Genomic DNA, 7325 nt, shown 5'->3' with positions numbered 1-7325 from the left:
TCAGGCTCTAAGCAACATTGTTTCACAAGCAAGATGAAGCCTAGGAGACAGAGCACAGGGTTAAAGTCAAAGGAACAGATCTAATATGGAGTCAGATTTGTTCTGTTCTATTACCCAGGCAGAAGCCACTTGAGGATTTAAATCCCTTTAAGTTAAAAAAAAAAAAGTTTAAAGGAATTTACATACATAGGTAGGAATGTGCAAAGCATATCTGGAAAAGCACGAAAAGGATAGTAAACAGTGGCATCTCCAGGGAAACCTGAAAGAACAGAGGATGAGGGAAAATTTCTTTCACTTGTGTATTTGTGTGCTCTGTTTGAATTTTTTTTAACCATGTGCATGTATTTCTTCTTCAGTTAAAAAAAATTGTAATGGAGCAAAGGAGTAACTAGCACAGCAAATACAGCAGCCATGGAATCACTGAGCCATCACTGTTAATTTAAGCCAGGAAACATTTATTGACTCTCTCCTATGTGCCCAGTGCTTTTATAAGACTTCTTTTATTATTATTATTTTTATTTTTATTTTTAATTTATTTTATAAAATAATAACATGCTATCCCTCAACCTTGCCAATGGCTGGTGAAAAACCAACTGAGTTTTTCTTGAGTTGTTTTCCAAGGAGTAGAGATGAGTTATAAACCGAACACATCTTCTGGGCAAAACAGTCGGAGTGGTTTTCCAGCAGGCCAGACAGCTGTGAAGGGTTTACCATAGAGGAGCCCAGAGGCTGAGAGAGAAAGCCTCCAGGACCCTACAAAAAGCTGCCCAAAGTGCCTTCTCCATGGCACTACTGAAATAGGAAAGAACAAATCTTACTCCATATTAGATCTGTTCGTTTGACTTTAACCCTGTGCCCTTTTTCCTAGGTTTAGTCTTGTTGGTTCTGCACCTTTTGTAAAACAGTGTTGCCTAAAGCCTGAAATATACAGGAGACCCTATTCTCAAGGCTCTGACCTTAAAGGAAATTAACACTTTTCCATTCATATAAAGATAACAAGTTACAAAATAGAAAATAACATTTGTTTGTTGGAGGTTTACACGGATCTGACCCAGGTGAAGAGCTGCAAGAACAAAAGATTCTAACAACAAAGAATTCATAAACGAAGTTTGTAACAACCAAGCATTCCTGCTTCCCCTTTTTAATATAAAAAGATCCTGAATTCTGACTTTGGGAGATGGTTTTCCAGGACATTTGACTTCCATCTTTTCAGCTGGCTTTCCAAATTAAAGTTGCTATTTCTTGCCCCAAAACCTGCTCTCCCGATTTACTAGCCTGTAATGCACAAGCAGAACAAGTCTGGACTTGGAAAGACAAACATACATTGAAAGTACCCATTTGGTATTTTAAATGACCTGCTTCCACTCGTCTTCCTGACGTTTTCTTCTCTTGACAACTCCTGCTATGTGTATGAAAACCCTGTCATGTGGACACATTTACATCTCTAGCCACTACCCTTCCAGGTAAGAACTGATGCCAAGAAGTCAATGGAAGTTGCTAGAATGTATTACCTGGCCAGAAAAGAGCAGAAGTGGGTTCTGGCTGATGTTCAGGAGTAGGCTGGGACACCTGACAAGATGTCATATGTACGGACAGACAGCTGGGCACCAAAGGAGAAGCTTCTAAGCCTCCAAGAGGGACTTGTTGGATAGGAAGGAAAAGTCCCAGCCTATAGCTCTGATCCCACCATGAGCTTCCTGAGCGAGGCTGTACAAGTCACTTAAATTCTCTAGGCCCGTGCTGCCCACCATGGGAGCCACCAGCCACATTCAGGATTATGAAGTTATTCTGTAGCCAGACAGAATTATAAATACACATTTTATTGCAAAAGTTCAGTAAGTATAATATTTAAAAACATTATTGGTTATCTTGCCCTAACAAGTTATTTTTGTATGTCTAGCTTTCTGTGGTTTGCAAAGCCTGTGACTAATGATTCCCTTACAGTGAGTTATTTTGAAATTATAAGTTACTGGACACAGTACCCTCATATCACACTTGAAAAAAATTGATCCACATAAGCAAGGTGATCTGACTTAGTAGTTATGAGCAGGGGCTCTGGGGTCAGCCTGCCTGAGCATAAATTCTCACTCTGCCTCCAGGGGGTTCTGTGTGAATCTTGGAAAAATTATTGTTGTTGTTGTTGTTGTTGTTATTTGTGCCTCTTTTTCCTTCCCTTTTAAATAGCGAGAAATATGTAGACTCTATCTCTTACCGCGTTGCCAGGATTAAATGAGTAAACGTCTGTGCTGCCCACTTCCCTGGGTTTCAGCATTCTACAGGCAATCAGAGTCAATCTCAGAGGCATTCTCCTCTGTCTTCGTCAGTCTGGGATGCTGTAACAAATTACCGTGGGTTGGGTGGCTTAAACAACCAGCATGTTCCTTAAGTTTTGGAGGCTGAGGTCAATGTATCTGGGAGAGAATAGCCTTCATGGCTCGAAGATGGCTGTCTTCCCTCTATCTTCATGGGCCAGAGAGCAGAGAGAAGCAAGCAATCCGGGACCCTTTATAACAGCACTAATCCCATTCATGAGGGCTCTACTCTCATGACTTCACTTTATCCTAGTAATAACCTCCCAAAGGCCCCGCCTCCCATACCATCACCCTGGGAGATGGGGTTTCGACATATGGATTTTGAGGGGATGCAAACATTCAGCCCTCACATCGGCTAATTCTCCCCAACATGCAGTCATCAAACCTGTAGCTAATATCAAAGAAATGTTTATATCCCTCTGCACATTTCCATTCCTGCATCCACTAACACTGAAGCCCTGTTATTTTATTCCTTATTTTTCTGGTAGAGATTTAATTGATTCCTCTAATCCAATGCTCTCCTCACTCCAAACAGTCGTCTTAACAGCCCTGCCAGGTAGGTCTTCCTTAAGACACCTTCCCACTGCACCTGGTTGTTTTTCAGTATAAATGTCAGAATCCTCTCCACACCCCAGCCTAGACCTTTAATCCCTTACACTAGCGCCCACTATGTTATTTTTCTATTACCACTGTAACAAATTTCCATAAGCTTAACAACTTAAACCAGCACAGATTTATCACCTTATGGCTGTGGAGGTCAGAGATCCAACACAGTTCTCATTGAGCTAAATTCAACTTAACAGCAGGGTTCCTTCCTTCTAGAGGATCTAGAAGAGAATGTTTCCTTGTTTTTGGTTTTTTTTCTAGCTTCCAGAGGTCACCCAACTTCCTTAGCTTGTGCCCCACGATTTCCTCCATTTTCATGGCCAGCAGCCTTCTGGGCTATGTCCTCCATTTTAAGGACCCCTGTGATTACATTGGGCCCACCTGGACAATCCAGGCTACTCATCCTATTGTCTCATCTCAGGATCCCCTTCTCCCCTCCCATTCAGGCATTATGTATGTGGCTGTGACATTCACCTTGTGTGACATTTCCTCTCATGAGCAATTTAAGGTTCAAGGCACTTATGAATGACTTTTTGTTTTTCTTCCTTAGTCTTTCTACATTCAGTATGTGTGGTGAGATTATATGAATCCTTTTAATTTGTGGCCCTCCACTAATCTTTAATAATGTATCATGGGTTTAAAAGGCTAAGAGACAATTTAGAAGACAGAAATCCTCTAAGATTTTTCTCCTAATATAATCTGTCATCCCTTTTACCATGTACAGAAACATGTCACAGTTGGCTAACCTGTGGCGGGGGAGGGACATGATTCTGCCAACACACTCCCCTCATTCTCACCAATTTGATGATCGGCTAACCAAGGATCTATGCTCCCCGCTTCACTCACTTCCTCCTCCTTTCCACTGACTATTCTGTTCCCACTGCTACCTTCATTCACCACATCAGGATTTCATGACCACATTCTTCTCTAAATAAAGTGGATATCTTGCATCTAATGTCTGATAACTGTTCTTATTGTATATGCACACACTGACCTACACATAACTCCACTGATCTCTTTATTTTCCTAGAATCGTCCAGAGGAATCAGTTCCATGATGATGATGATGATGATACTGACAGTGATGACAAGGGCCTCTCAAAGATTCTGATAAAGAGGGAATCAATAAAGAGAGGGAATCATTAAAAAATTGCCCCAGAAACAGGCTTAAAAGTAAATAACTGCTAAAGTGTTTAATGAAATTGACTAATATTTAACTATTTTTAAAACTTTGTAACACTGAATTTAAAATTTTAATGGGAATTTTCATTCACCCCTAACCAAGATTCAACTCCAGGACCAAAATCTAAGGAATTCTATCTTCTAACAAATTGTCCACTAGCCTTTTAAACACGTGATCCTTTAAAAAGGGTAATTGCTGGGCTGAAAACAAGCAGGATTCATATAATCTCACCAGACATAGTAAATGTGGAAAGACCAGGGAAGAAAAACAAAAAGCCATTCATAATGTCTTGAAACTTACGTTGCACACAGGAGAAAATGTTAGCCAAGGTGAGTGTCACATCAACATGACGCCTGAGTGGGATGGGGAAGCTGATCTTCCTCATCAGACATTTATGCTGATTTGTTAGATGCCAACACAATTTCCTCATTGGATTTGCTTCTAATACGTATGGAAGAGTTTAGGCTCTACCAAGAGCAGACTAAACATTTTCCCCTGCTGTCAGGTCACTGGACTGAATGTCCCCACAAGAAGGACATGATTATGTTTCATAGGGAAGTCTTCTTGAGAAGCAACAGGCTTTTCAAGGGCAGAACTGCATGTCCCCCCATGGAGGGCTGGAGGAGGGCTAGATGGGACACTAGAAAAACAGCAGGAGTGAGTTCAGATACTGCTGCTCAGGTCGCCAAAGTCAGCAGTGCTATCTCTAAGGATATGTCATTCTCCCAAAATTTCCATGAGTGAAGGAACCTGTGAACACTAAGCAGGTTTTTAAGACACAGCAGCACATAATTTACATCACAACTCAATTACAGTATGTTTTGATATTTGGAAAATAATTAGCCATTGTTCTTTGAAACTGCAGCAGTAGCAATAGAAATAAAAAAGACTGAGACGTCTTGGAGACAACAATCAATAAACAATTCTAAATCTGCAGGATTTCTTGACAATATGCAAGCAATGAGCTAGATGTGTGCTGCAGATACCTCTTACTGCAGGGCTCACTGCTGCAAAGCATAGAACTAGTTTTCTCAGCACACAGAGGGAACCAAGTCAAGATTCCTAATTTTGAGAGGTTTACCATACGGCTGGAAAGATCAGACAAGTACATACAGCCAAATATGAATAAATGTAATCAAATAATATGAAATGTGAATGGAGCACAGAAGAAAGAAATTCCTTTCACCTGGGATCTAGAGAGACTTCTTCTGAAAATGCGGCTTTGGAGATGGCCAAAGACATGGGTGGAATTTTGGTAGAACAGGATGTAAGGAATTTAGAAACTGATTGTAAAATTCATATAAAAATGCAAAGGATCCCAAATATCCAAAACAACTTTGAACAAGAAAAACAAAGTTGGAAGACTTACACTATCTAATTTTCAGATTTTTTTTATAAAGCTACAGTAATCAGAAAGTATGCTGTTGGTGTAAAACAGGAAAATAGAATAATGGAACAGAATAGAAAGTTCAGAACTAAACCAATACTTATATACACAATTGATTCTCAAAAAGGATGCAGTGGAGAAAAGGATCTTTTCAACAAGTAGTGCTGGAATTGTTAGACAGTGATACGCAAAAATAAAAAATGAACTTTGATCCACACCTCACAAAATATACAAAAATTAACTCAAAGTGGATCATAGATCTTAATAGGAAATCTAAAACTATAAAACAGCTAGGAGAAAAAGCATAGGCTTAAGCTTTATGGCCTTGGGTTTGGCAAATATTTCTTTGCTATGACACCAAAAGTATCATCTATTTTAAAAAGTAACTGATAGAGTGAACTTTACAAAAATGAAGACTCTTCAAAGCTCTTCTAAACACTGCTAAGCAAATGAAAAGACAAGCCATAGACAGAAGCTATTTGCAGATCATATATCTGGTAAAGGTCTCTCTTTGTGTCTGATCCAGAATAAAAACATTTCAAAACACAATAATAATGCAAACACCTGAATGAATGAATGAGGCCAGAAAACACACTTCAGTAAAGATATACAGATGGATAATAAGCATATGAAAAGATGCTGATTAAAGATGCCATTAGTCATTATAGAAATGCTTTTAAAAACCACAGTGAGATACTAGTTCACATATATACTAGAATGTATACGATTAGAAAGACCAACCTTACAAAGTGCTGGCAAGGAAGTAGAGCAACCAGAACTGATACACACCACGAGGAATTTACAATAGCACAACCATTTTGGAAAACTGTTTAACAGTTTCTTTTAAAAAGGTAAACACCCATCTACCATATAACCCAGATATTTCTCATCTGATGCTTTAGAAAATAAGAGTGTATGTCCATAAAAAGAATTGTAACCAAATATCCACTGCAATATTATTTATAATAGCTCAAGTTGGAAATAACCCATGCATCCATCAAGAAGTAAATGGAGAAAGAAAGGATGGTCTAACCAAACACTGTTCACAATAAACTATTCAGAAAAACTCAGCATTAAGCAATACTCTGCTATGAGAAAAATAAGCTATTAATACAGCAACACAGATGATTCTCAAAATAATTACACTGAATGAAAGAAGTTAGACAACATAGAGTAGATACTGCATGAATCCATTCATACAACAATCTTGAAAATGCAAACCAGTATGCTGTGATAGAAAGCAGATCAATGGTTTCCAGGGGAATAGACGGGGAGGGAGGGAGGGAAAACAAAATGCAGGAGAAGAGTTTTGTGGGTGATGGGTATTTTCACTGTCTTGAATGTGGTCATGGTTTCTTGGGGATATACTTATGTCAAAAAGCATTAAGTTGTACACTTTAAATATGTGAAAATTATTTTGCCAAGTATACCTCAAAGCTGTCTTAAGAAAAAAGGCACTTTTGTCGACGCAACTCAGGGCCTTATTGGAGTGAGATGATCAGTCTCTCACCCTGTCTGCCTAACGGGAAGGTAGAAAACCTCTTACGGAAGATAAGATATGGATTTTTCATTTGCAATATCTGCCATGTAATAAAGAATTTCTAGACATGCAACATGTCAAGACTATATGATGGATAAAATGAGAATAAGAAATATTAGACAAAGGATGCAAACCCCCAGGTGATGTAGGCATCAGAGTTACCAATAAAGGCTATAAAACACTTTTAATATATTCAAGAAAATAAGGAAATGATGGGACAACAGATAACAGGGTCAAGACTTTCACCAGAGAAATATACTGGAATGTATTTTTAAGAAAAATCAAACAGATACTCTAG

Source organism: Vicugna pacos, unplaced genomic scaffold, assembly GCF_048564905.1.
Source record: "Vicugna pacos unplaced genomic scaffold, VicPac4 scaffold_104, whole genome shotgun sequence".
In the NCBI taxonomy this organism is placed as follows: Eukaryota; Metazoa; Chordata; class Mammalia; order Artiodactyla; family Camelidae; genus Vicugna; species Vicugna pacos.
The sequence above is the reverse complement of the archived record's forward strand: the minus strand, read 5'-3'. Positions refer to the sequence as shown.